This window comes from Mus caroli, unplaced genomic scaffold (assembly GCF_978045245.1).
Source record: "Mus caroli unplaced genomic scaffold, Mus_caroli_1 scaffold_1, whole genome shotgun sequence".
Classification (NCBI taxonomy): domain Eukaryota; kingdom Metazoa; phylum Chordata; class Mammalia; order Rodentia; family Muridae; genus Mus; species Mus caroli.
In genome coordinates, this window is record NW_028227256.1 from 84,807,471 (window position 1) to 84,817,631 (window position 10,161).

Below are 10,161 nucleotides of genomic sequence, written 5' to 3' on the forward strand. Positions count from 1 at the left end.
ATGTGGCTGCTGGGGATCCAAGGCAAGCCCTTCTGCTTTCTTCAAGCAATGGATTGACTGAGCTATCTTTTCAGCCCATGTTATAAAATTTGAAATTACTCCTCCCTCTGTCTACATGTTGATAGCTTACACTCCACATGTAATCATAAACTGTAGACAGTAGCCAATACTTGAAGACCCCCAGTTAGGACAAAGAAATCATGTTGGTGGTGTGATTTAAAGCTGAAATCTATCCACTGGCCATTCGTCCATCTCTTCTCACATCTTCTCTTCTTTTCTGGTCTAGACACAAAGGCAGTAAAGGGGACTTAGGTGGAAGTACCTGTAAATTAGCAAAGCTGGTCCACCTCAGCTTCAGTGACACACTCCTAAGCCCTGTGTAGGCAGCTCAATGAATGAAAGATAGAGTTGGGAAATCTACAAATATGCAAAAGAGCAATGCTGGTTAAATCATTTCCATTTAAGAGTGTTTTTCTAATCGTAATTAAGGATTTTAATTCTTTAATTAATTTCACCATTTTTCATGATGAGCATTTCCCATCTCATTTGTGGTTTTTAAAATGTGCCCCTAACTGTAGAGATTAGGTTTTAGTGTGAATTAATCTATTGGCGAGCAAGGGTGAAAATCAGGGATGCTAACCTTACTGGAATTTAATAATTACCATGTTAGCATTTCTGCATACTTAGGCACTGCATGGCTCTCTATTCAGTTGCTAAAATTGCTCTTGCATGGTGTGACTTTTTCTTTTTTTCTTTCTGTATTCCTTCTCTTCAAAGAAGCTTAGTGCAGGAGGCGGGGCTGGGCTGGGCTGGGCTGTGTGTGACTATAAAGTCCTCCCTCCTCCAGTGAGCTAAGAGACAAGCAGGCTCTTTGAGGAGAGAGAAGCTCTTGGCTGATTGAGCAGCTCCACGGTATGTTCTCAGCTTTTGCTTTCTCCCCTCTGTAAGTGCCGCCCTGGCTGTGGCTTGTGCAGTTGATGCAATGAATTTGGTACCTTTGATCTGAGCATCATTTTCTGCCAAGATTTGAAACCCTTAGATCCTTTCAAGGGATGTGGGGCAATATGCTGCTTCGCAGATTATCTCCTCTCCATTTGAGTTGGTTTATAAATGTAGGATTTTCTTCTAGAATTTCTGGGGAATGGTTTTAAAACATGATTGCATGTTCCCTTTCCTGATTGATAGATAGTGGAGTCCTCAAAATAGCTTTTCTAATGACTCCCCTATCTATCGTGACCCTGAATCAAGTAAGTTTTCTTAAGTCAACACTCTGGTGAGATAGAATTAACTCAAAAAGGGATGAAATCAGACAGCAAATTTTCTTTGCTAGCAAAAAGAGAATGGGCTTGTCTTGTCTAAACTTGCTGTGGCTGTCTGGATCTCTCCACTGATTGGAACGGGCATCTCGTGTTATTTAGAAGTCAATGAGAAAGCAGAGGGGCCGGGTGAATGATTACAGGTTTCACTTCTAGTTCACTTTAAGGCTCGTGCGGACATTCGTGGTGTCGGGACTACAGAATATCTGGTGCCCTTTGCACGTGCTGTAGCTGTACTAACAGGAGCGTCCTGAGAAGGAGTTCCGCCTTCTCAGAATCCTGGGAGTGAAGAGAGGGCTGCTTCAAGACTGTGACTTTGTAGTTATCATTCTCTAAAGTTTGGGATGAAGTTGTCCTCACCTAGGACTACATTCTTTGTATACGAATTGCTTCTTCTTTTGGCATCTGTGAAAGCAGCAGGGTCTAGGCTCCTCTGCGTCCCTTGCTGGTTCCATCTGGTTCTAGAAGGTTTTTGGCAAATAGCACTTTTAAGCTCTTCTCTGGCCTATGCTTGCCCATGTCTTACCACTGCTCCTTAGAGCAGGGTCCTGGGTGGGGGACCAGTATTTATTATTATTTATTATTATTATTATTATTAATGTGGTGGTGGTGGTGGTGATGATGATGATGATGGCAGTGGTGGTTGTTTGTTTTGTTGACACAGAGTTTCTCTATGTAGTCCTGGCTGTCCTGGAGCTTGATACATAGAAAAGACTGACCTCAGATACACAGAGATCCTTCTGCTTCTGTCTCCCAAGTGCTGGGATCACAGGTATGGGTCCTATGCCCATGTGGGCCCAATAATCTTAAACTTCCAGAAAATTTGCCATTTTGCCAGTTTTTAACCCACCTGTTCAGACTTCTCCCCTGTTGCAACTAGGACAACAGGAGAATGTCTTCAACAACAACAGCAACGGCAGCAAAAGTTTGAGTTCTTCTCCATGGTGAGTTACAGATGAGGGTCCAGGCGATCCCCTAAAGGCCTGTGCACCTCTACCATGCTATTGCCAGAACAAGGATGGAGAGATGGATGTCTCTGAGTGGTGTCACATGTATTTGAAGTTTCTCAAGTGTCACCCTCCCCATTACAATGAATAATTGATGGGAAGGAAAAGAGGAGCAGGAACAGGATGGGGTTTGGTGCCAGGCTCTCTGGAGCATTTCCAGAGCACAAACCAGCATCTTAGGACCAGTTCGGTTGCTGAGAAAGTTAAGCTAAGAGCTAATCCTGAAGACATGCCAAATACTACTATTGTACAAAGACAAGAACATCACTGATTCTCACGTGTGTCTGGTGCAGAGAATGTGAGAATATTCCATTGATAATAATGACTTATAGATTGCAAAAATTATTTATTAGCACTAGTAATAAAGACACAGGGGTGCTGGTGAGGTGGCTCAGTGAGTGAGGTTGACCTCATTCAAGCCTGAGGATGAGATTAATCCCCAGAACCCACATATTAGAAGGAGAGAACCAACTCGTGTAAATTGTCCTCTGATTTCCATATGCAAGATACCCCTCCCCCGCCCCCAATTTAAAAAAGGCACAATGGCCAGCCTCTACAAACAAAACGTCTTCCTTCCTTCCTTCCTTCCTTCCTTCCTTCCTTCCTTCCTTCCTTCCTTCCTTCCTTCCTTCTTTCCTCCTCTCCCTTCCTCCCTCCCTCCCTCCCTCCCTCCCTCCCTCCCTCCCTCCCTCCCTCCCTCCCTCCCTTTCTTTCTCTCTTTCTTTTATGTTCTTCTCTCATATATTACCCCCAACCACATTTTCCCCTCCCTCCACTCCTCCTAGTTCCTCTTCCCCACCTTTCATTTCTTCCAAATTCACTTTTGCTCTGTTTCTCTTCAGAAAGGCTTTGCAGAGATATAGACCTTTAAACCTTGCATAGCAAGTTACAATAAGACTAGGCACATACCCTCATATCAAGCTGGATGGGGCAAGACAGTAAGAGAAAAGAGTCAGAGACAGCCCCTGCTTCCACTCTTAGGAGTCCTACAAGAACACCAGACTATACAACCACAGCATATATGCAGAGGACCTAGGTCAGACTCACGGTGGCTCCCTCCCTGATTGTCATCAGTCTCTGTGAGCCCCTGTGAGCCCTGGTTAGTTGTTCTTTGGTGGCCTTGACCTCTCTGCCACAAAATAGCTTTCTAATGGTTTACATTTGGTAGTGCATTAACATAGCAGTAAAGACAACCTGTCTCTTCTCAAAGAGACATTGAAGTGGCACAAAGCTACTTACAGCCTGGTTGGGTTGGAACCTTTATGTCTTACTTATCAACCGTGGGACTCTGGAAAAGTTGGCTTCTCTGTGTTTTGTCTTTTTCATCTTTCTCATCCATATAAAGGTTCTCATTGGAAGGTAGTCAAGAGCTCAGCACAGAACCTGGCACACAGTAGGCATGTGGCACACCTGTTCTTTATTTCTGGCATGTGAAAGTATTTATTTGCTAGTATGTGTTTTATGCTCTAGAATGAGTAGGTTGCACTGTTCAGGAGTTCAAGTTGACTTTGGAAGAGCACTGATGTGACGTTTACAGGAGGCTGCCTCTTCAGGTCTTGTCAACTACAGACTGTGCTTTTGAAAAAACTGATGAGCTGTCCTGTGAACGTTTTAGTGCAGTCCAGAAATGGATCTTCACTGTTTAATCTGTAGCATTGCAGAGTGAACCAGGAGTTCTCAAGTGTGGTCCATACCTGCAGACTTACTCCAAGAGCACAGGAAGGTGAGTCTAGAACAGTGTTCTCAACCTGGGGGTCGTGTCCCTTTTGAGGGTCACATATCAGCGATCCTGCATATGAGATATTTCCATTATCACACACAACAGTAGATAGCTGTGAAGCAGCTATGAAATAATTTTGTGGTTGGGGTCGCCACAAAATGAGGAACTGTATTAAACGGTCACAGAACCCTGGTTGAGAACCACTGGTTTGAAGTCTCAGAGTTCTCTGTCCTGTGATATAAACCTCTGTTGCCCGAGTGGGAAGTTGGAGGAACTGCTGTCTTAGGCTTAGAGTCACCCTAAACTACAGATACATTCTAAAAGTCCACCTTGATTGTAAATTGTCACTGAGATCACCTCCTGGTGGGCACAAGGAACCTACTAAATGCACTAGATCCCTCAGAAATCTCTGAAAGGACTGTATATCAAAATAACTGAGATATGGAAGAAAATATAGAACCAAAAGTTTCACTGCTAAATAGATCTGTTAAATAAGTCGGATGGCTGAATTCTAGAGTGGGTCTGACTTTAAGGTAGACTCACTGGAACTTCCTGTAGTGATTGGCTTCAGCTTCATTTGGATGGTATAGGAAGTGGGCACATTGTCTGGTGTCCTGGGCATTACCTGATTGGAGCTGCAGAAATTACATGGTAGGAGCTGTAGGTGCTATGTAGTTGGTGCTGCAGATATCACAAGATTGATGCTGTAGGAGTAATAATACAGTTGATAGTGTAGGAATTTCAAACTTATACCAAGGATTCTTCTGACCATGAGACTCAGGATGTTGAGACGGTTTTCTTTTAGTTTACCATTGTGTTGGAAAAAAATATATTGCAGGGAAGTGGCATGTGTCCTTCATTCACCTTCCCATCCTATGCAACAGATAACATCACCTAGAACTACTGGGTTTTTATGAGACCCAGGTCAGGGAACTGAGGTGGGAACTGGCCAGAAATATCCTCCAAGTTCCCCATATTTTCTCATGCACTCATTAGCATGTGTAGTTTTATCACACAGCTATCAGGCTTTGGAATTGTCCCATCCAGAGAAAAGCCCTGGGGCTGCTCTTCGTAGTCACACTCATGGTCCCCATCCACCCATAGCAGCTGTAGCTCTTATACTGGTCTCTGCTTCTGTGTGTGCGTGTGTGTGTGTGTGTGTGTGTGTGTGTGTGTGTGTGTGTGTGTGAGCTTGGTGCACTTTCCCAGCTCTGGCAGAGCTTGCAGTTGGCCATGTTCTTCCCTTTGCTTCAGCCATCAGCAAGTTCAGGGTACCACTAAAGCAGGCTTCCTTATATGGTTGGTCAAAGCTGCCATAGTCTTCACAGCCCTGTCTCTTTCTCTTATTTTACCTCCATTCGCTTCATGCTTTGTTCCTTTCTTTGCGTTATAGAATCCTTTAGGTCTTTATTATCTCTACTCATTGAGGTGAAATACAAAAATTCTAAACTGAAAATATATCCCTGTGATGTTTTCTCCATTTATTTGTTAGTTTCATCAATCCCCATGCCCCTTGACCCCCATTCCCCACCCAGAGATTGGTTTTGCAGTTAGGCTGGCGTCCCTTATCTCTCACCTTACCCTTTCTACTGCCCTCACAGCTGCACTGGCTGAGGACAGAAGCCTTAGGTCCCAGTATTTTCCCTCTCACAAAGAAGAGGGTGCTCTAGTTGCTTCTAGATGAGAGCTTTGGAGGTGAGAAGTTGGATGCTAGCTTGACCTCCCTCCTTTGTGCTGTTTCCCTGACACACTGACTGGATGGTTTGATATTTATTCTTATCCTTAAATAACTTCTGGACAATTCTGACCCTATTTGTTGCATCAGAACCAGTGGAGTTTTGTTGTAAATGTTCTGATCTTTGCTTAGCTCAGTAGGAATTTATCCTGTTCACATTTCCTGCACATAGGACATCTGCTTCAGAAATACATAAATCTCTGTGTTCTCCAGTGATTAACCAGTGATTGCCACAGCTAGGCTGCCAAGAACATGGACCCAGGAGCTCCCATCCCTGTTGGGTGGATCATAATCTACAATCTTAAATCCAATGCAGCCTGTGTTGTGCCTTCCTGGTTCCCTTCTGCACTCAGTGCTGATCATGCAGGATGCTATGGATACCACCTGCTGCCATCTCAAGTGCTTTCTCTGGTTTGACATTGACCCCTATGAAATGAGGACCAACAGTAGTTCTGAGAGCCACTCTTCCCACAGGACTTGTGTTTCACTTTGAGCTGCCACATGCCCTCTCTTTCCATAGTTGCCTCTGTGACCTGTTATGGATCTCGAGAAATAGAGTCTTGTGCGATGTCACCCATGCCCAGGGGAGGCTGTTGTCACAAAACAGCAATCTGATTTCCAGAAAACAAAAACAAACTTGAGTTTGCACATAGAAAAAATTTATGATCAACATAAAAAATTTAGGCCCATTTCTAGCCAGAATCAATAAAATATTAACCATGATGAATTAAGAACAAAAGCATAATTGTGGCAGGGAAAGCATCATTGAGGCTGTCTATAGAGTTTACTTTACAGGGTCAAAAAATTTAATGAAAACAGAATCAAACTTGCAGCACTGGGGGTAAGTATCAGTCAAGTTGTCCATATGTGAATTCTCTGCAAAGACCCTCAACTGGAACCCGTCTCCTAACACACACACATTTTCTACTGTGCTCCATTGAAATCTTCCCCATGGTGTTTTTCTGATGCTGATGGATGGGTCCAGGGTAGATCAGTCAGGGAGGAAGGGCCATGCCTGCCATAAAACCAAGAGAGCCACCTGTGAGAGTAGAAGTTGCAGCAATAACCATTGATAGGAAGATCATATTTCTTCCCAAAGATGAAAACCTGTAATTCCCCCCCCCCAAAAAAAAAGAGCTTAATCATAAGTTGGGCCAAAGTCAGATGAAGTTGGCCATTGTAGTAGAGTAATAAATATCATGATAACTGGTAGGCAGAAGCACCAACCTTCCTTTTAGAAGCCATTAGTTAGTGGCCCAGCATCAATAATGAGGAGACAGAGACGTGAGAGGGTGTGTTAGTTGCTGGTCATTGAGAATCCAGCCTCAGCCTTGTTCAGACCCACAAGCCCTTGCTTTAGCTTTTTTTCTGTACCATGGTAGCTCTTTCTCCTTCCAGTGTTAGGCTTGATTAGCAGATGTTTCTTCAATGTGTTTATCTGGCGTCCTCTTAACACATGGTTTACATTGTAGTGGGAAAGGATGTCTTCCATTTCTCTATGAACTTCTGAATCCTGGGAGTGAAAGACACCAGAGTGTTCATGTTTCATTCCTATCTTCATGACTTCTAAAAAAATTACTTTTATTTGTGTGTGTGTGTGTGTGTGTGTGCACGAATTATGTGTGCATTGCCATCTGATTCCTCTGGAAATGAAGTTACAAATGGTTGTGACCCTGGTCATCTGGAAAGAACAGCAAGGCCGCTGAGCCTTTCAGCCATCTCTCCTGCTCCTTCCTCTACGATGCTTTAGAAGCAGAGGAAGCATACTGAGCAACCTTCATGAGTTGCATAAAATCATCCTCATTAAAAATCACCCTCCCCCCAGCCTTGCAATACATAATCCCATGCCATTCGTCTAGTGGAGTCTTATTCATGGTGGTCATCACAGTAGGTGGGCCCACATCAGGCAGCGTCTGCCATTTTTATTGACTTCATTTTCCTGCTGCTGTCAAGAATTCCATGATGAAGAGAACTACAGTCATGTGGAACACTAGATTAGTTATGAAGCCCTGGGCTTGAAACTTATGTTTCAAGAAGACTGTAGAATGTCAGCACCTCTTATAGGAAGAAACAGTATCCAAGAAGCACTTCTGGTGAGCCCTCAAGAGCTTACAAATCAGATAGCATGGGTATGTTATGTCATGCTGTGTTGTCCAGTATTAGAACCTTGGGATTATGGCACCTGTCTTTCAAGTTCTATGTGAAGGTTGAATTCCCAGCTGTAGGCCAGGCTGGCATAAACAAATATATCAGCTTTATATTTGGAGATAAACCATCAAGAAACCATTTTTTTCCTTGAGTGAAGCAGCGGCTCCCTTTCCATTACAAGAGACAAGAGCCACAGAGGTTCCTCTGGTCACCTGTGCAGCCATCAGAGCAAACGGGCAGAGAGGACCAAGGGCTCCAGAGCAGACGCTTGCATCTGTATTCTTGTATAAGAAACTGACTCACAAATACAAAACCCAATGGGGGCTGCTCTGCTCCAGTTAGTGTGGAGAGGATCCCTGAGGGGACTCTTCAAGTCGCATCTCTGGCTGCTGAGTGAGACCCTGGGTGGCTGTGCTCTTGGACAGACTCACGGTTCTCCTTGAATGAGAAAACTTCAATTTCTCATCCCTCCATCTACCCTTGAAACGCCTTCTGGTCCCTGTGCTGTTACTGTTAACATTACTATATTCTGATATTTCTCCTGGACTTTGGTCTCCCACAATCTGCTGGCTGTCTTTCCCAAGTCTCAAACTCAGCCCCTTCTTAGAGCAAACAGAACTATCATGGCCTTCTCTTCCGCAGCTCTGCCTTTCTCTCCCTATACTCTGGGGACAGAGACCCATGGCTGTCTTCACTCTATCATCCCCTGTCTCCTAGAGGAGAGGAATACAGCTAAGGTCAGAGGCTATCTTCATCTTACCCAACTCTAAGATGGTTTCCTTTTTGTCAAAGATGTTTTCCAGGTGACATACATGATGTCTATAATGTGGGAAAACATGAAAATTTAAAGGATAGAATTAAAATCATGTCTAGCCCTCCTCTGGCCACACAGCAGTGACGAGTACTTTGGTGGATCTGCATCCATGTGTTTTTGAATATCATGTGTGATGTTTTTGATAGAAGCCTTGACGACAAGCATGTTACCTGACTTCCCTGCAACAGGAAGCTGTGTCTAGGAGCTCTCATCAAGGTGGCATGGGTAGGATTTGAGCACAAGCCCAAAATCGGAGTGATCTTTTGTTATTGTCATCTTGCTCTTTACCTACTTGCAAGAAGCCCTAGCAAACACCAAGACACTCCTGGCATGGTGTCATCATCTTGTCTATTCTTGGAGAAACATTCTCCTGGAGGTAGACACCTAAGTTGTTTCCAGTTCTCCCTGTGACAAATAACTTAGTATTGAACATCTTCCAAGTGTAACTCTGTGTGTGTGTGTGTATGCAAACACACTCGTGCACACGAGTGTACATGTGCACACATGTGGATGTCAAAGAACAATCTGTAGGGTCAATCCTCAGCCATATCTCACCTTCTGTTTGAGACAAGGTCTCATTGTCCTGGAACTTCACCAAAGATCTGCTCATCTCTGCCATGGGTATCTTGCTCTTGGTGGGACTACCGGAACAGACCACCTCAGCCAGTTTTTTAATGTGGCTTCTCAGAATCTAAACTCAGTTCTTCACAGCTGGGGTGTGAGCACCTTACCAATCATGCTCTTTCTTCGGCCTCTGGAAGAACACCTTTTATTGTTTGAGATTTTCATGCATATGATACATTTTCATTGAACCCACTCCACTCTGTCTTCTCCAACTGTTCCAATATCCCTCTATCTCTGTTTTTCCCCCCAAATTTATGTAATTTTAAAATCTCCCACTATGAAGCACGTGCCAATATGTCCATGGGTGTAGGGCCATCCATTGGAATGGACCCACACTACCAGGGGATGTGTTGCTGAAGAAATCTGACGAGTCTGTCAGATCTATTTCTAATTCTTTTATCTAGACTCCCGCAAGCCAACAGTGATCATTTTCCAAGTTTGCTGTGCTGATTGTAAGCTGTAAGCTTGCTATGTTTTCACCAATGACTTGGCAGGAATTGAAGTGATGTTTACCCCACCCTCCACCCCCATCAGCTGAGTGTGTCTTCTCCTCCCCCTCTCCGTCCACAAATCTCTGCGGGTGCCTCATTGACTCTTCCTGTGTGTTTACAAAAAGGTTGAACAATGTTTGTGTTAATTAGAGACTGTATGCCCTGCTGTGGATTAAGATCTCAGTCCCTAACCCATGTTTCTAACAGGCTTGACATTATTGGATGTGGTTGGGCACTTGGGGGTGGACACTGATTGGTATAGTTTTCTCTCCTTCCTGGATTTTCTGGTTTTGGTCAGTTTCTCCA

The 10,161-nt window shown here is 44.0% G+C and overlaps 1 protein-coding gene across 2 annotated transcripts in view; it reads left to right on the forward strand.

Moving 5' to 3' along the window:
* The first annotated feature begins 846 nt into the window (after positions 1–846).
* The window catches only part of Trpm8 (transient receptor potential cation channel subfamily M member 8), an 84,070-nt gene continuing 74,755 nt past the window's right edge, over positions 847–10,161 (forward strand). For both annotated transcript variants that reach the window (XM_029483630.1, XM_029483643.2), the window contains exon 1: positions 847–912. The gene's annotated coding sequence lies outside the window, so the exon portion shown is untranslated. The remainder of the gene's footprint in view (positions 913–10,161) is intronic.